The sequence below is a fragment of the Lepisma saccharinum genome, chromosome 2 (genome assembly GCF_977018435.1).
Source record: "Lepisma saccharinum chromosome 2, izLepSacc3.1, whole genome shotgun sequence".
Classification (NCBI taxonomy): domain Eukaryota; kingdom Metazoa; phylum Arthropoda; class Insecta; order Zygentoma; family Lepismatidae; genus Lepisma; species Lepisma saccharinum.
Window position 1 is genome coordinate 203,685,029 of NC_139230.1, and position 20,725 is coordinate 203,705,753.

Below are 20,725 nucleotides of genomic sequence, written 5' to 3' on the forward strand. Positions count from 1 at the left end.
ATTGGATCAAATATCTGGGCAATAACACTGGCCACTTGACGTTTGGTTGGTTTGTGTGACATCATGTTAACAGACTTGGCTCCAATGTTAATCATGAAAGTGTCTGCCGAGGGATTCCAGGAAATTCCTAGAGTTTTAACACCTTCGGTATGAAAATGAATTAGATTTTGAGTCTCTCTCAGTGATTCTGGAATAGCGTTGAGTACTTCAGTGCTGTTGGAGCACCACTTTCGTAAGATGAATCCTCCTCTTTTCAGAAGTTCTGATAGATCTTGATAAAGTTGTAACGCACCTTGCACGCTACTGCTTCCTCCAACGTAATCATCAACATAAAAATCACGCTGTAACACTTGAGATGCGTGTGGGAAGTTAACTGCTTCATCTTCGGCTAACTGCTTCAGACATCTAGTTGCTAAAAAGGCACTTGATGTAAGCCCATACGAGACCGTATTCAATTGAAATACTGTTATGAGTTCCTGAGGAGAGTTTCTCCACAGAATGTATTGCAGTGGCCTGTCATCTGGATGTATGTGTATCATTCTATACATTTTTGTTACATCACAAACCAATGCCACCTTGTGAGTTCGAAATCTCAGAACAATGGAAAACAAATCTTCCTGTATGGCAGGTCCAACCATTTGTATGCTATTTATTGATTCACCGCTTGTTGATGGCGAACTCCCATCAAAAAACAACACGTATTTTCGTTGTACTGGAATCCTTGAAAACACAATGATGCGGAATGAAGAATTTTGTGCTGTCATTTGTTTGTACATCATTTAAATTTCATATGGGCTCCATGTGTCCCAACTGGTAATATTCTTGCATAAATTCTGTATAATCAGCCTTTAATTGTGGTTGAAGTTGAAGCCTCGTTTCTAATTGGTGAAATCGAGTTAAGGCAGAGTGTGAGGAGTCACCTAACACTGAACGATCCTTACATAATGGCAGCCTGACCGTATAACGGCCACTTTCATCTCGTGTCACATTTCGCTGAAAATGTTGCTCGCAAGCAATTTCTTCTGGTGATTGCAGTTTCGTGTGGAACTCCTCTATGATCCAGAACTGTTGGGAGTTGCGAGCTGAGAGAATCTTCCTTTCTCGTGAAAAATGACCTAGTAATACTGTTGCTAGAAGATGTTGCTGGAATCTTCCCTGCAATAATTCATCCAAACTCTGTGTCTTGAAGAATGGGAAAATTTCCTGGTTTTGTTCTCTTTTCAGGCTTCATGACGGTAAAGAAAACCTCTGCAACAAGCAGAATCTGTATTTTGCCCGGCGAACAAAAGGTTGGGTCTGCTAAACGAATATCTGTTGGAATGTTCCATTTACTAGATGCATCAACCTTTTCTGAAGGCATTAGTCCTGTGATGGTTGGCAACACTGAGCACGAAATACTTGTCGTAAAATTGCTATTATTAGATCTGAGACGGATCTCTACTGAATGACTCGATTCAGCTGACGAATTGTTGATTCCCTGAATGGGAACTCGATGCTTTACCTTTCTAAGACGATTACTTTGAACAACGTCTGCAACAATGAAATTATTCTGACTCGCCGCGTCCAAGAGAGCACGACAATTGACCCAATTGCCCGCTATATCTTGTACTTGAATAATTGCCGTAGCAAGTAACACCTGTGAAGTACTTTTCTGCTTAATTGAACGATAAGAAACTTCAGGTGCTTGATCTGAATGCTGTGAAGAATCGCTCGTATTATTTACCATTGATGGGTTCACGTGACCTTCAGATGAAGCCTCACGGCGCCTGTGGTTTACATTGGATGTACCTTCATCTACGTGAAGTAAAGTACTATGCTTCTGTTTACATCGCTTGCACACTCCATATTTACACTGTGCCGAAACGTGATTATTGCTGCTAAGACAGTTAAAACATACGCGATTTTCACGTAAAAATTTATACTTTTGTGAAATAGAAGCTTTCTTAAAGGCTTCACACGAAAATAAGCGATGTTTGTTTGCTTTACAAAACATACAGAATGAAGAATCTGTTGTAACATATGACTTCGAAGATTGTTGACATTTAGCACTGTACTGTTTGTGCATATTTGTAGATGATTTTGTTGCTACCTTGTTACCTTCACTCGTAACTGGATTAATCTTTTCAAGAGCCTGGCATCTGTGCTCTAGAAAACTAAAGAGCTGATCTAATGTGCTAAATTCAGTATCATTACTTTCTAGTTCAAATGCTCTTCTCGTTGCAGGATCGAGATTTGAAACAAGATGCTGAACTAAAATTATATCAGTTAACGACGTGTCGTCAGCTATCATTTTGAGCGCTGAAATAGAGCTAACTGCAGTGTTTGTAAATGCACGAAGTTCCTGACAATTCTCCTTTACAACTGGATTGATATGTAAAATATCATTTACATGTGAGACTGCAATCAACCTTTTATTGTCGTATCGCTCACTGAGTTGCTCCCAAGCAATAGCGTAATTTGCTTCTGCCATTGGCAAATTCTGAATTAGATGTAAGGCCTCGCCTTTCAACGATACGCGCAAATACTGAAACTTCTGAACATTTGAAATATCTACATTGTTGTGTATAAGCGACACGAATGTGTCCTTGAAAGACACCCACTGCGTGTAATTACCGCTAAAATGTGGTAATGCAACTGCCGGCAATTTCACCTGCGTATTTGAAGTTTTAGATACACATTTGTTTTCTACACATGTTGCTTTATCATGGTTGTCAATTAATGTTTGCATCTGTGACTTTAAATCGAAATACATTTCTTCGATTTCATTCCTTTCCGCGTCGTGTCCACCCTCGCTTGTTTCTGATTCTATTGTGTCGAGCACGCTTTCCAGTTTACTCCAGATAGTATTTACATATTCCATGTTTTATTTGTTGTACTTTAGCTGAGGATTCGTCGTAAGTACTGACATACGATTGAATGCGTATAAGTTTCCCTTTGTGGGAGCTTCTTTCTTTGATCAATGCCCTTACGTTTGCCATGCTTGCTGAGAAACGCAACTGAATGCAGAAATAAATACAAGTATGCAAAAGGCTATGAAACAATGAAGAAAAAGGAATGTTATAGGAAACCAGACTTTTGTACTCACCGCTGCCGAAGCTAACACACTTCACGGGGAGTTGATTGTTGATTGTGTTTTTCTCCGCAGAGCTTCATTGTAGATTCCGACGAAAAACGTAGAACGGAAGAAAAGTTCAAGGTCAGCTATTGCTCCATGCGTTCGCGAAACAGCTGATTCCACCGTACCGTGACGATTAATGCTACTTAATCGCAACCGAGTTCAAGGTCACTGCAAAATGCGTTGTAACAATGTTGGTTACGAAAGCGCGGAAAACATGTATGCGTGCAAACCAAAAACACTGTTTGTTCTGTAACACTATCACAATTAGCACTCTCACAACTGATGATCACTGACCGGCACGAAACAAACTGTCACTATATCCGGAATGCGGAGGACCATAAATGTCTGTAGATTCCTTCGAGGTAACACCATGAAAGAAATTAGCATCTCTGGGTATGACGCCATATTGAATACCTTACCATAGGGCTGGAACAACGGATACAGCAACAAATTTGCATATGATACAAGTCCTTTAATTCACTTGGCATTATACAGTAATTAAATACGTTTGCACACTGAATAAGATACACAAAAGCCCACATCCGATAGGCTAGCTGAAAAATGTTCTTCCCGCTGCCGCGAGCCGACATGCACCATGCCGTTGTGTTCGAATATCACGCTCCCAGAATTCCGCGTTCTTGCAAGAAGCTCCCAGCGGGAGTAAAATAAAAACAAATTACGAGCGGAAAGCAATACTATTTACAATCTTCAACAACACTTTTGGCTTAATTATATTTTTAATAATGTTGCTCGTAAACCAACACGGATACTATCTTTTGTGGTTCTTCATTACACATTCATCGAATATTTTACATATAATTCCATAACTGTCGTTTCTTGTTCAACATCATTCTGCGTTTTTAATACATCCCAGTAGGGGTGTGCGATATCCCGAAAAGTCGGTACCGGGATCCGGGGATCGGGAATAAAATTCTCGTCCCTATCCCGACTTCGGGAAATGACTTCCCGACTTTTCGGGATCCCGAGCAGTCGGGAAATACCGAATGGTCATTTTAAAAAGTCGTTAAAAATCGACGTTTTCTGCATTGTAAATGTCTGGAACGTATCGGAAATTGTTAGTTTTTGTACTAGAAATGCAAAAACAATCAACTAAGGTGAAAAATGACGTGTAGAATTCGAGATTTCAAGACATTTCGAACATTTTCTGTCCCGAAAATTTTCCGACTTTGTCGGGAAATTGAGATTTTTTTCCCGTCCCGAATGTCGGGATTTAAGAAAATTCCCCTCCCGACCCAAAAAATCTGTCCCACATACCCCTACATCCCAGTTTCTGTTGTTTTAAGTATCTTGCGATTAGTGGCGTAGCACAGTTTTTTGTGCCCCCCCCCCCGCAAGTAAAATATTGGAGAGTCCCCTTAATGAAAAACTCGTTCGGCAAATGCATCCAAAAATAAATAAAATGAAAAGATAAAAATAAATATAACTATACTAAATCTCATCATCAAGGAGATAACAAAGTTTGTCCGGGATACGCCCGGCCATTTCGTGGTTACAAAACCCAAATTCACGATCTCCGTAAATTTTAATTTAGACCTTACGATAGTCACGAAATTATTTGATATTACGATATTTCGTGAGGTGTTTAACCACGAAACTATGGCCATAAGAAGATAATCCGAATTTGTGTAAAGATCTTGTGCAGGAGGATATTTCTGTCAGAACAATTGAACCTAAAGACACGACAAAGAATAATTAACGAATACAAAAAGTAAAAACAAGAACCACAAGGCAGGAAAAAATGAAGACAACATAGACAACTTTGCTAAGACCTCTGGCGGCAATAATGCATCTCTACTAGGCTTGCCAGCCCTCTCGGAATGGCCGGGAGTCTCCCGGAATCGAACTCTCTCCCGGACAAACGTTATTATCTCCCGGAATGATGAGATTTAGTATTATATATATATTTTTTTATCTTATTTTATTTTTGAATGCATTTGCCAAGCGAATACACTTGTTATTGCAATTTAATTTCTCAGTATTATTTTGAAGACTCGTGAAATATGAATCACTGTTTAAGTAAATAAGTTGGAAGAGGGAGAAATAGAAAGTTAAAAGTACGTTTCCCTAGAAGTGTAGAAGGAAAAAATAAGATAGAGAGAAAGAAGATAATTAAGATAAAGAAAGAGAGATAAGGGAGATACAAATACAGATACAGAGGAAGAAATAATCATAAAGAAAGAGAGAAGCGATAGAGTAGAAAGAAAGAGTGAATGGTGATAGAAAGAGAGAGAGAAAGAAGGAGGTAGATAAACGGAGAAGAGAATGCAACAGACAGAAAAAGAAAGAAAGATGGAGACAACCACACTAAGAATGATAAAAGAAAGAAAGAAAGAATGGGCTAGAGAAACGGAGAAAGAGCTGTAGAGACGTCTTTATTTCCATTGACCCAAGTTTGCTTCATTATATAGATTTAATTCGTAGTATGGGATTAAGTGCGTTTCAGTGATCGTGTTGTCATGGTCAGTCCGGAGTCCAGTTTCAAGTTCATAGGGATTCTATGACTGTAACTTAAAATTTGAGGTTAGTTTTACAGAACATTTTAATTTAAAGGGTTTGAAGGATGTAAAGAAATCTCCCAGAATGTTATTCTTTAAAGTTGGTAAGCCTAATCTCCATGTACAGGGAAAGCTTATACCAATTCTATAATATGTAGGCTGCTGTTTAAGAGTATTAACAATTTAGTTCATATTGAAAATGTAAATATAATGAAATATCTAAATAATTAAACGAACAGGAACACTACCTAAGAAGTCGATTTTTTATACATCCAGGTTATATACACTAAAAATGCCAAAATATACGTTAAACCGGCCAAAACATTCACTAAAATATTTAAAGCGTAACCTGTAAATAGTATATTATGCTCCCTATATATGCTTTATGGTTCCACCAATACCTGTGTAGAATTTGAAATACAGGGTGTTAGCAAAGTCACGCAACCAAGAGTTTGAACGTAAACTTTTGTACCAAAAGGCGATGCAGAAATGTACCTTGCACTGGGTATTAACTTTGTCTATGTGGATATTTTTGAAACACTAAACAAGAAAATCATATTCTACATAAACGTTCAATATGGGGAAAACGTTACTAAGGTGTAACAAAGTTTTTGTACGAAGTAAAGAGAAACATGGATAAAAAGCAGCTGTGGAGTTGCTTGCAATAATTTTAGATGGTTTCTGTGGGTATTTTTCGAATTGAAAGAAGAACGATAAAATGTTACGCATTTTATGCATTAGCTACAGGGGGCCCGGGTTCGATACCCGTTAAAGGCACAAGTGGTTCGGATCCCACTTTAAACTGTAGGTCCACTTCCGATTAGCCTTACTGTGCATAAAGTGGACTTAAAACACCAAATCAACATTTTATGCATTACAGACGATTTATGGGTTTAATTATGACATATTCATAAAAAGGTGGTCGAGTTTCGATCCCGATACCAAGGTCCCAGGTCTCGAGTCCTTGCCTGGGCTCGAGTGTTTCTTCGCCTATCTCCGTGGCGGAGTGGTTAGCACAGCGCACTACGACGCAAAGGGTTGGGTTCGAATCACGGCCTGGCCATGGGTGTTCTTTCTGAGTGTCCCTTCATCAAATCATCCTCATCGTCGCGATTAGCCGAAAGTAGCAGAAAAGCAACGTAAAATAACCAAATTCAATCAATCAATCGAGTGTCCCTTTATTTCATTTAATCATCAATAATCCTGCTCGATTAACCAAAAGTGGAAGAAATGCAACGTAAAATAACAACAAAAAAAATTAGGAAAGTTACTTATTCACAAGAAATTAGAGGAAGCACCCCAATATTACCGAGGTTGGTTGTTGTCTTGTATTTTGAAATTATTCATGAATATCAAATTATAGCTTAACGCTGTATCTGCGCTACTGCGAAACTCATATTCGAGTGAGATATCCTTTCTAAAATATTACCTCCTGGTTATGTCCAACACAATGCTGTGTTTAGCGCGTATTTTAATTTAAACCTTACGTATCAGTTGCCATGGTGATTCTATGCGTCACATCCTGAAGTGATGTAAAGCCTTTAAGCCATTTAATGATAATTCAGGTGACTACAATGAAAGTGCACGCCAGATGAATATTTTTGTGTGAATCATACACCGTGCGGTTACGACCGAATCATGCAGAACAGCGTCAATGCGACAAGGCCCCATTCAGATAATATAAGAGTAAAGTAGCCCTGCTGAAGGAGATAACGAGAATGGAAACTGGAAACCTTGCTTCCGCAAATTAACTGTAACATGATCCTTTTTTTTCTTTTTTGATATATTTTAGTTTTATGTGCTTTTCCTAGTTAGTTTTATGTGCTTTTCCTAGTTAAGTCCTATCGTATCTATGAGTAGCGACGCTAAAGGACCCAAGGTGGCCTCGAACTTGTGATGAATTCGTGGGGTGGCCTGGGGGTTCCTCTCCTGAAATTAAAAAAGTCCCCCCGGAAATTTCAATAACCTGGCAGGCCTTTCTATCATTCGATTTAATTAAACATAGAACGTACTTTATCTGGCATTTTCTTAATAATAAGCACTGATCCAGTCCTCTTTATAATTAAAAGTAAAAATAATTTTAAAAAATATTACTAAATAAACATAAAGAGTCAAAATAATTTAATTACATATCAGAGGTAAGGGACAATTTTAAAATATTAGTATTATTTTCTTAGTACAGTGCGTCCATTTCGATCTTCAGCCGAGAGATCGGGAGAAACGTGGCGGGCGGCGCTGACGGAGATGCCGACATTTGAGGCCTGTAATGCCCGCTTATTTTTATGGACATCTTGCAAAACGAGCACTAACCTGTGTTGTAACACGCAAAAGTTCTTCTGTAATTCTTCCAAGTTCCACCCCTTATATACACAAATAAATACGCTTTAGAAATGATGTTAAGAGCCACAGATAATACTCTGTAAAACACTTTAATCATAGTTTTGACCAGTAACGTCCTGCTTAAGTTTATATCCTTGAAAGAGTTTTGTGTCGATGGGGATCGTTTGGAGGTTTCGAATGTCCAACACTGTATCAAGATTACGCTGCAGACGAACCGTTAAAAGCTAATTGTTTTCGTGAGCTTCCTTGCAATCCGAAATCTCCTAGCTCAAGTTTTTTGTTCCTTCGCGACTACAGAGCTGTGAATATAGTGGCAGGCAGATGTAAACCAAGAGCGTGTTAATTTCGTACTGTGCGTGTTCTTGGTTACTTGCCGTTACTTGTTTGTGTTATTGCAGTGTGTATGTGTGTTGTGTCAGTCAGACGATTGGAATGCCAGCCGCAAGGTTCACGTTAGAACAAAGAATTTTTATGTATGACACTTACGTGAAAACAGACTCTTGTCGAGACGTGTGTAGGCAATTTGTACAGAAATTCCCAGGCGTTTCACCTCCACATAGAGATACGGTTAGACATCTTGTCCTTAAATTACGAGAAACTGGATCGTTAAATTTTAAAACACCTAAGCAAAAACGACGGATTCTAACCGAAGCAAAACTCGATGAAATTGGTGCAGCGTTAGAACGTTCTCCAAACAAACCTCTACGCCGTGTTTCACAGGAGATGGGCGTGTCAAAATCATCAGCACATACAGCCACTAAGCTACTAAAATTAAAACCGTACAGAGTTTCTATAGTGCAAGAATTACGGCCCCCTGACAACGTAAGTAGAGTAAATTTCTGTAATTGGGTTTTGCAGAATATTGTAGATGGTATTGTTGATCCACAGTTAATAATTTTTTCGGATGAGGCATGGTTTCACTTGCGTGGTCATGTTTGTTCACAGAACAATAGATACTGGAGCACTGAAAATCCCCGAATAATACACGAAGTTCCGTTACACGATGCAAAAATTGGTGTGTGGTGTGCTGTAAGTGCCAAAAGAATAATAGGGCCTATATTTTTTGAAGACACAATAAATTCAGAGAGGTACCGCACACAAATACTCGCGCCGTTTTTTCAGTTGTTATCAGATAATGAGAGACAATATTGGTATTTTCAACAAGATTCGGCCACAGCCCATACCGCCGCTGATTCTTTGGACGCTATAAGGGAGGTGTTTGATGACAGAATAATTTCTAGAGGTTTATGGCCTTCACGTTCGCCAGATCTTACCGTATGTGACTATTATTTGTGGGGAACCTTAAAAAATAGAGTCTACCGAAATAACCCTCATAGCATCGACGAACTAAAAGACAATATAAGGGCAGACTTGGAAGAATTACGGAAGAAGAACTTTTGCGTGTGAATCAAAATTTCATCAAACGATGCCAGGAATGTGTGAATGTAGGTGGACATCACTTTGAACAACTCTTATAACACAGGTTAGTGCTAGTTTTGCAATATTTATATAAATGTCTGCATATGTCCATAAAAATAAACGGGCATTACAGGCCGCAAATGTCGGTATCTCCGTGAGCGCCGCCCGCCACGCTTCTCCCGATCTCTCGGCTGAAGATCGAAATGGACGCACGGTAGTATGATTTGATTACATTGCCACCCGTGAAGTTTGATCCCCTTCCCCCCGGAGGAAAGTAGCTGGATTCAACACTGCCACGGACCACAGATAAGTGTCTAACCCTGTACCCCTCCAGTTTTTTTTTCTTTTTAAATTCACTATCCGTATATACCATTACCATCACCATTACCATTCTGAATTACCTTTCGAACTTGTTAATATTCTTGTAGGGTGTAAAGGGTATTCCTTTCTAGAGGCACCCAAATGTCAACATCCCTTCCACCTAAAACACCCTGGTCTGCATTTTACAGACTAGCGAGGCTCTGGCGTCTGGATTCACAGCCAGTATAATCCTCTATAGGGCTGGTGTTGTGTCGTCCATATGTGCTTGTGATTGTCCCTTCATTCATCGTACCTTATCATCATTCATCCTCGTCTTCGCGATTAGCCAAAAGTGGCAAAAAAAGGAGAAGTATAATCAAATCAATAAATCAATATTCTTGTGTATCTCCCATCTGCCCCATCTAGGTTCTCTTATTGAAATACAATGAGATTGTTACAATTCACTAGTGTCCTAGACTGTACATATGTAGTCCTACGTATATTCATAGGTAGGGCTGCCGTTAGGAAACGCAAGAGGCCCTGTGTGAACTATTATGCTGTGAGGCCTTTATGTTGTGAATACGGAAAGTAAAGATAATTTACATTTCTCGTAAAAAAATCTACACTTAAGGCAACATGATTACTAGTATTGCATAATTATTAGATATTGTTGTTGTTGAGTATGTTTTTAAGTTCACTTTACGCAATGGAAGGCTAATTGTAACTGGACCTACAGTTTACAATGGGATCCGAACCACTATGTATCTCCTCCTCGTATCGAACCCGGGGACCCCTTGATTACAAGGCGACGATGATACCACTACACGATCGAGGAAGCCCTTATTGCACATATAGCCTTTATTGCACAACTAGAATATATGTTACGCCAATTCGTATTAGAATATTGTAGTTCAATTTTGAATGCAAATAGTGAAATGGCTACGTTTTAAAGCAATATTGAATATCGAAATAAGGATTATATCACTTCAAGGCATTTTGGTCGCAATACGTTAAAATATAGGAGAGTCTTTAATTATATAATATTCTTGCGGTAATTAGTAAGGCAAGATTGGCTGTGTTCAGAACTGTTAGGAAAAACTACATGTTAGGAAAAACTACATTTTCATCTAACACCTTTTTAAGCAAGCACAAGAACACCCTTTTACGCCCCATTATCCAGGTTGAATGTACACAGAAACTCTTAAGTTGTAAGAATGCAAGAATATTTTAATTGTCATTATTATATGACTTGGATATATTTTTTAATACTTGCAGTAGGGTGGCATAAAGCCGATTCACAAACCGAAAATGGGCTCAGTGGGGCTCGCAGTGTTGCTAACTTGTAGCTTTTTACGATGTATATTTTACAGTGTAGCCAACTCATAGTATTTTACGATGTATATTTAACAGTATTGCCAGATTATTGTAGCCTTTTACGCTGTTTCGAAAATGGGGCTCGGTGAGGCTCGCAGTGTTACCGACTCATGTTACTCTTTCACACCTTAATCTAAACTAACATCGTACTCGATTACGACCTAATCTATCCTAAATGGATAACATCTTACCTTACGGTGATGTGGCTAATTTCTCGGATATATAGCATTTGGTGAAAATCCCCATTCACAACATTGGCAACTTATTGTCGTGGTGTATCAACTCTCGCGCATAAAAAATAACCATGCCTATGAATGTGTTGGGGTTCAGGAAGCAGGCTATCATGGAAACCTTGAGTCAAACTGCATTGTCATCAACAAATCCATAGTTTCGACAGTTGGACCAAACCCCTCCTTTTTGAACTTAGAAATACCAAACTTGGACACCAAGACAATGCAAATATAGAAAACCCGAACTCTCTACGACCAACGGTTTCCGAGATAGACCCACTTCCTGTCGCCATTTTGGATTTCCGAGCATAGGTTGTATTGAGACATTTACTCACTTATAGGTGTACATTAAAATTTCGCAAACAGATTTTGGCTAAGTCTTACCGCTTAGGCTGTAGACCCACTTCCTGTCGCCATTTTGGATTTCTGAGCATAGGTTGTATTGAGACTTTTACTCACATATAGGTGTATATTATAAATTCGCAAACAGATTTTGGCTAAGTCTTTTTGCTTAGGCTGTAGTCTCACTTCCTGTCGCCATTTTGGATTTCCGAGCATAGGTTGTATTGAGACTTTTACTCATATCCGAGTATATATTGTAAATTCGTAAACAGATTTTGGCTAAGTCAGTAGGCTGTAGACCCACTTCCTGTCGCCATTTTGGAAATCTGAAACTTGTTTCCAGTCAGAGAGGACAAAGAACACCAAAACTCGGAAAAATATTTCAAAAACTTCACATTTTTAAAAGACAATAACTATTTAACAGAGACGAATTATATTTTGTTTTAACCGTTTTTAGGTACAAAAGAATGGCACTGCTTAAATACATACTTCATAATCCATGTATGTAAGAATATTTAAGTGTTTTCTAAATTGTAAACTTTGCACATGTCGTATCTTCATGTGTTCTTTCGTGATGTAACTGCAATTCCATGCGACGCGATGGCACGCGATGCGATGTAGAGTGCCACACACGTAAATTTGCCGTTGCGTAGAAACGAATTTTCGTTTCGTCTCCCTCTCCCTTAGCATCATGTGTTCTACCCTGCTCGAAAACCTTCGCTATTGTTGCCACATTGTCATTCCATTCCTGGACACACTCGCGCAAACATCATTGAAAACAATTGACTAGCGCTCCAGCTCGCGGTTCCCACCGTTCGGTAGGGACGCTGATGTGGCAATATAGCACGGCGTAGTGGTTGCTTCTTTTATGCAGTGCATGTTCATTGGCTAGCTAGTAACTAGTGTTGCCAACTGTAATAATGAAGCACTATTTCTGTCACGGAAGGGGAAAAGGCAGGTAAAGTGACGGTGAGTTTCGTTGGATTGGAAGCACCATATTTTTATTTTATACTAAGTATTTGACCGGTTTGACGTTGTGTGCGTGTATTGCGTGTGTGTATGTAAAAGTGTGTGTTTGCTAATGAACGTTAAATTCCATAATGCCTCCAGTTCTGTCGAAGTTGAAATCAAAAACCTTGCATAGCCAAGCTCGGGAAATTCTAAGCAACGTGCACGAGTTCGTGAAGGAGGAAGCCAGTCATGGTGTTAGCATCCCAATAAAGCATTTTGGCAAGAGAGCAGCGAACAGCAGCAACAAATTGTTCATATTTCATAATTTTGGAATTATTCAAAATAAATAAATTATGTGGCTCCAACATCATTTCAACTCTGGCTCCGGCAAGTGTTCTTGTAGAAATTGCATAGAGGAGGCTGTCATTTTTGCTGCATTTTTGCGATGCATATTGTTTTCTGTGTTAAAATTGCCATGCTTTGATGGGTGACCAAGTTCATAGCAGGGCCGGCGGAAGGGGAGGGCGAACCGTCCCATCGCCCAGAGCGGCAAAATTTGAAGAGAAGAAAAAAATAAGCCTATTGAAAACTGTGATCGAGCGAGATATTCTTTTGCGCTGAATAGTATTGAAATAGCATAAGAAGTCTCATTATTTATTTTATATTTTGATGTTTTAGTTAGGAATATATTGATTTTCAATTTTCCGTTGCTGCGTAATGACCGGGGGGGGGGGGGGGGTCGAAATAGAGCGGCATCTGCCGCCACCTCCCAGGGAGGCAAAATGACTAGCGCCGGCCCTGGTTCATAACAAAAGAAAAAGCCGCGCAGCTTATCGTCTAGTGGCAGTATATGTACTTGTTATTGTTGTGGAAGCCGGCATCCTTTGTAAATGTACAACAAAGGCAACCGACTGTCGCCGATCTCAGAGAGGAAATAATAATACTGCTTCAGGAGGAGTGTTATGGTGCAATTGTAGCGGTTTAACACGTTGGCATGTTATTATCTGCCGTTGCAGTTCCATACCAGTGTATACGGGTTTTGGGAGTGAAAAGTTAGAACGCCACCAGTGCATTAATGCAATGAAAAATAATATATATATATTTTTTATTTTGTTTGAAATCACTCAAATAAGGAATCGTATGAAGAAGTCTTCTTTGCAGCATTTTTGGTAATTTTACTTATGTGTTAGTTCATATTTTGCGAATTTTTAGTAGCTACATACAAAGCCACTTGTTAGTACATATTAATCCTAGTCCTGGTATAATGCATGACGTTTAAAACTCAACGTTAGATAGACCTGAATTCTCTAATTTCATTGTTGTACGTAACAGCTGTGCATCGGCGCACCGCAGCGATTTTTCTATCTGGTCCATTAGCAACACTGCTTCTTTAGTTCTGTCGCGCATTGCACGGCAGAATTATCTGCGCTGGACTCTAGTATACGACGCAAAACCCTGTGAAATTTTCAATGTTTGTCTTCGGTAGCTTATAACTTCCTAACAAAGGCCGTGTCCGAAAGGTGCAAGACCGTACTTGAAGCGAGCATCCTCCGAGTATGGTCTTGGAGTGCGGTCTTCAAGTCGTGGACTGGAAGTACACGTCTTTCGAATTGCACTTCGACTGCAGCGCAAAATACGATCAGTAGATAAAACTGATTACTCGTTGTTTTCCTCGCGTTTTAAACACTTATTTTTCACCATAGAAATCACATATCATTTACAAATGTTCGTACACATACATTTCCACACATTAGAAGAACTATAACCAACAACTTGCTGGCCCATAACGTATATCTACCTGTGTCGCTGGCAGGGACGTCGTTAGAGGGGGGCACGCGGGGGTACTGGCCCCGGCAAACGTCTACGTGGCCCCGGGAAACTGTTCTGTATTTGCTGGAAATTTTACTTTGATGACAAATATTGCAAAATAATTCTTCAGTAAATTTTGCTTGCAGTTTGAAACACTTCTTCAATTTTCAGTAGCACGAACCAAATCAAGGCATTTCTTTCTTATTTCCCTATTTCTTGCTTCTTGAACACGAACATATGTATTGAGAGGGGATGCAGTTAATGGTTTTGTGGTCCGCCCCGGTCAGAGAAGTCTGAGACCTGTTGAAAATGCACTTTTCCTCCCTGCTGCACACCAGATCCAGGATCTCCCCAAAACCCGCACTAAATCTTCATCTGGCCCTGCACTGGCTCCATGTGCGCCGAAAGGACGACACAAACAGGAAGATTTAGCTACGGGTGGCTAGAACTTTCTGCGCTAATTATTTTATGGTTCAGAAAAGATATCCCCATGCGTTTCAAATTCCAAGAACAGAATTATATTGCTTGTCCCTTTTTCGGCGTGGGAATGAATGACATAGCGGTTCTTGTCACATGCGCTCAACCCTCCTGCTAATGACCTGCCCTGCAAGGAGGGAAAGGCCACTTTCTGAAAATTCGGAGAAACATCAAAGCGGTCGGTTCATCTGTTGATTTGGTGGACAATTGATATCTATCAGAGAGTTTGAAGTAGGATTTGTTGTCCGAGCGGTGGTAAACTTCTATAAACTCGAAAAGATATCATCACGAAGTATTTGTTATCTCGTTTTCTTACATCGCGAGTAAAATGTCGAATGAGAAGCTGCCAGATTGTCTTCCTCTGGAAACAATGGATCAGGATCGACTGATCGACCAAATATCCAACATATTGGCATTCTAAAAGAGATTCTGACTACCACACAAGATCCTGGGTTCGACTCCCAGGGTGGTTGATCTCATGTATATGAAGAATAAACCACGTTTCAATTAAGGAAGGAAACTAGGTATGTAGCAATTGTTTTTACAGCCCTCTGCATGCTCTATAAGTATTATGTTACAAAATTTGTATATATACTCATATTTCTGACTTTCTGTAATTTTTCTTCATTTAGCCTCTACCTGCAAATGCATAAGCTGCTGCTGCTTAGGTTGCAAGGTTGGCTAGACATACAAATATAATTAAATCCTAGTCAAACAGCGAATAATACTTATAATATAATCATGAGTTATGGAGAAGCAAATAACTTATCAAGCATTTTCTGTTTCTATTTGTTATGTAGTGGTTAACAAGGTGTACTACGATGCCAGGTGTCCTAGGTTCGAATCCCGAACTGCGCGTGTGTGTTCTTTATGATGGTCCTCTCATCAATTTCACATCAATCATTGTTATGTTCATCTTCACGATTAGCCAAAAAGTAAAATAAACCAAATCATTCATTTATATATTTCGCCGCTTTTCTACCTCTTGGGTTAAATGCGACGATGATGATGAATGATGAGCCGAAGGAATGGCGATGTGACAGACATGATACAACCATACCTGTCCAAAGTCCGAACCTTGGACCTCTGGTTTCGTACCGTGTTATACTCAGTGGAATTCTTAAGAAGAAAAACTGTAAAAGTGAAAAGGGTGAAAAGAAGAAAATTTGTACGATGCATAAAAGCCATGTTTAGTTCTTCTAAAAACCTTCCAATTATCGAGTTCGTGTTTTAAGTCCACTGTATTCACAGTAAGGCTAATCGGGGATCCGAACCACTATGTGCCTCCACCGGGTATCGAACTCTGGACCCCTTGAATGCAAGGCGACGACGCTACCACTGCTTCATCGAGGAGGCCGAGAAAAACTTACAATTAGTCAGTAAAATTAATATTGAGGGACAAGGCCTGCGAAGAGTTCTTTCATTCGGTTGCGCGTGGTCATCACATCGAGTACCATAGTTTCGAGAGCAGAATTTGCTTCCATATCGCTTTCAAGTACTTCCCAAATTGTCCTCACGATGTTGGAACAGCACAGATTTGGAACTAATACAAGCAGGCACATAGCCAGGGAAGGGGCTTGGGTGCTGCAGTCCTTTCCTGAAATCCTACAAATATCTGATTTTAATAATGTGTAGTAGTAATTAAATTTACTTCATTAACAGGATTAAACATCTTGTATATGGTAAGTTGCAAAATACCAAGAAATTCATCTTGAGCGCATTTACTCCTCCCCCAACCTTTTTGTCTTTAGATGGCGGCTGCCGATAAGGGATAAGTCCCTTCCGAAATCAAATTCTGGCTACCTGCCTGACTACCAGGGATCGAACCTTGAACCTTTCGATTGATTGATTAATTGAACTGGTGTTTTAAGTCCACTTTATGCACAGTAAGGCTAATCGGGACTGGACCTACAGTTTAAAGTGAGATCCGAACAACTATGTTCCTTCATCGGGAATCGAACCCTGGCAGGTTGTTGAACCTGCCGAACCAAAGACGAGAGCGTAATCATTTGAGCGTGTGGGAACTTTGTTTTATCCAGTGCCATATATTCAGTTTTCCACACACAAATAAGATTAATTTTAAAAACATAGACGTGTGCATATAATTTCTTATCGTCATCATTTCCCAAGTGAACAATCAGATTCCATAGAAGACTCGGCCCAGCCCTTGAACTAAGAGATACCGGATTCGATTCCGGTATGAACTGTATACATGAGATACCTAGCTTGAACTCGTTACGCACACATTTCATATTTGCACTGTTGCCAATACTTGTAAACCTGGTTCCAGCACTTTATATCTAAAACCACGGAAAAGGGTTTTATCTACTTCTCAATGTTTTCCAGCAAATTTACAAATCTAAAGACTAATAACATTGTTCTTGGTCTTTAAGACATTAAGCTAATGAGTTCTTCTGCATTTAGTTTCCAGAATAATGGCTGGGTATTTCGTGAGAGTATATCCGTAGACTGTTGGGGGCTACAGAAGAAAATGATGTTCCTTTCCTATTGATTTATTGAACTGGTGTTTAAGTCCACTTTATACACAGTAGGGCTAATCGGGACTGGTTCTACAGTGTAAAGTGGGATCCGAACCACTATGAGCATCCACCGGGTATCGAACCCGGAACCCCTTGATTACAAGGCGACGATGTTAACATGCGCCACCGAGGAGGCCCTTGATTCTTTTCTTTCCAAGACTATATATACACACATACATATATAATGTATGTATACAGCATAGACGTATATGGTGTATAAATAATTTGTTAATTTATAATAGTTTGATAGAAAAAATCTTACGTTTGGGCCCCCCCAAACTGATCAACCTAGCTACGTCCCTGGTCGCTGGCTTTCTACCTCCGTGATTATAAACAAATGAACGACGAGTGCGGAAACCACGTGACCTAGTCACCAACCATCTTCACAGTGAGATGTGCACTTGCGTGCTTCTGTTCTTGGCGCTTTCGAACTGTACTAGGTGACGTCACTTCCGCCAAGACAATACTTCAAGTCTGTACTTTGTACCTTTCGGACAGAGCCAAATACTCGTAGACACATGCGGTTTGTTTTGTTGTGTTCGACATAAAGTGGGTACCACCCTAAAACAGTTTTGTCAGGGGTGGGCCAACTTGAAATTTTGGCAATTTTTAAATTTGAAAAACTCGTGTTCTGTTCAACGTAGAAACATGCGGTTTGTATTGTTGTGTTCTCTATGAAGCTGGCTACCACCCTAAAACATTTTTTGTCAGGAGTGGGCCAACATGAAATTTTGACAATTTTTTTAAAAGAAACGTGAATGTGAGTGATCGAAGTGTATGGACATTCTGTCGCAACGCTCTTTGTAGGATTACTTACAGGGGGTAAGCTATTGCACAATATTTTGCAATACGTTATTACATAACGTGGTAACTTATATCTAACGTGGCGTCTTTTGATTGGCTGAAAAAGATCATACCATATTGTGCAACGCCTTTTTTTTTGTTGTATTACTTACAAGAGTAAGCTATTGCACAATATTTTGCAACAAGTTATTACGTAATGTGGTGACTCATATCTAACACTTTTTGTATTTGTTTTACTTATAAGGGTAAGCTATTGCACAACATTTTGTGGTGCGGTGGCCCAGTCGGTAACTCGTCTGTGTACCATGCTAAAGGTCCCGGGTTCGATCCCCGGCCGGTTCAAATCCAGGAACTTTTCTAGCGTTGGAAGCGGCTCCGGCACCCACCCAGCGTCGAATGACATGGGTACCTGGGGAAAACCTGGGGGATAAAGGCGGTCAGGGGCGTGATGCTGATCACATCACTCCCACTCACGACCGGATCAAGAAAGTGTGGGGCGTTACCCCCACACCCCCTATACGCCTTCATGGCGTGGTGCTAAGCACAGGAGAGCACTTTACTTTTGTTACATTTATTGTACAACATTTTGCAACAAGTTATTACTTAACATGGTGACTCATATCTAACGTGGTGTCTTTTGATTGGTTGAAAAAAGATCACACCATATTGAGCAACGCTTCTACTAGTCTATATAAGACAGTGCACAGTGCCGATCAGTCAGTTCTGTGAGAGCAGTTGAAGAGTACGGACGCCCTGTCGCAACGCTCTTCGTTTGACTATTTACAGGGTAAGCTATTTGTACAACACTTCACAACTATTTGTACAACAGTACGTTACAAGGTAACTTGTGCTCAACGTGGCGTCTTCTGATTGGTCAGAAAAAACCATGTGATATTGTCTTACAAGTTTCTATAAGGCGGTGCACAGTGCAGATCAGCCAGTTTTGTGAGAGCAGTTGAAGAGTACGGACGCTCCGTCGCAACGCTCCTCGTTTGACTTTTTTACAAAACGTAAGTTTGTACAATTTTTTTCTGCACTGCACGCTGCGTATAAAATAACATAAAATAACATAAATCTCACCACCATGCGTTCTATGAAGACTTGCCCTGTGTGCGAAAAAAGTGTTTCAAGCAAACATCTTGCGAGGCATTGTCGAACTTGCGTGCCAGGCAAGCGGTTGACCGCGACCGAACTGTGCCTCAGCAAGCACCGGTTTTCCATGCCAGGTCTCTGGAGCACCGATGGCACAACCGTCCACCTCAACCAGGAGGAAGGCGACTTCCTCCACAGACGCTCCATCTGCCAAGCGAGTTAATCCGACGGTGAAAGCGACGCGATCTGCTTTCGAGCAGATGTTGCAGGACTTTGCCATAAAATCGCACAAGCCATGCGACGTGCCTACCTTTTTAATGGATGTGCGAGCAATGTTGATGACTATTCTGAACCAGGAGTTGTTGCAGCACTCCATCAAGTTCTACGCGGTGCTGTCCTGTGACTATGCGAGACCGTCAGGTGAACCTTACACCTTCTGCCACTCTACCAAGGCGAATGATGTGAACCTCGAGGGCGTCTACGACGAGCTTGTGCGAAAGCAGGAGGAGCACCAGGCTAAGGGGTCTGGGGGATCGTTGTGTGGTACTCCACACGAACTTCGGGTCATGCTCAGCAAGTTTGTTCCCCTGTCTGCGTCCAACTACGTCCCACTACCACCAGACGTTGCGACCAAGAAGGCGGTTTTGAATATTCAGAACGAAGACAACAAGTGCTTCCTGCGGTCGGTGCTGGCGGCGTTGCACCCGGTCCACTGAAGAGACCAGCCGCGCCGAGTTGCCCACTACGTGCAGTTCGAACCAGAACTCGAAAATGCGGTGGCCGGGATCCCCTACCCCATGGCAATTGGTGACATCTCCAAGTTTGAGGTGCGCGCGCGAGATGCGTCAGGCAAGCGACTGGCCATCAATGTTTATGGACTCACCGACGAGAAAAATGTGGTGTATCCCATCCGGGTGAGCGACGTGGATGACGACGGTGCGCGGGAGATCAACTTGTTGTTGATCAAGAGCGACTCATGCCACCACTACACTCTCATTCGCTCGCTCTCCTGGTTGGTTTTAGGTCAGAGAAGCAGCCATGGACACCATGATTAGCAGGATGATTACCAGCACTGTCGAGGTCCCGACATCGGTGCCGAGAAGCTCGCACGTCACATGCTCTACTGTGGTACCAACAAACCTGCGCGCATGCTCCTGCCCGAATCTGGTGCGGTAGAGCAGTTTCGCATGCACAGTGCCACGGTAGAGCACCCCGCAGTCATCGTAGCGGGCTTTGAGGCCTTAATCAAACCCCTTTCCACCTGCAATCTCGATCCCGAGCTATCCTCCACCACTCCCTACCAGCTTCACGAGGTCTCGAGTTTTGCTTATGTTGTGGTGTGGCGAGACCAGCGTGTTGCCCTCAAGCAGTACGTGTATCACGGTCTCGACGTGACTAAGCACTTCCTGGAGA

The 20,725-nt window shown here is 40.9% G+C and overlaps 1 protein-coding gene across 1 annotated transcript in view; it reads right to left on the bottom strand.

Annotated features, from left to right (window-relative positions):
• Positions 1–20,725, bottom strand: part of BORCS6 (BLOC-1 related complex subunit 6) — a 179,345-nt gene that overhangs the window by 29,250 nt on the left and 129,370 nt on the right. The gene's annotated exons all lie outside the window — the stretch shown is intronic.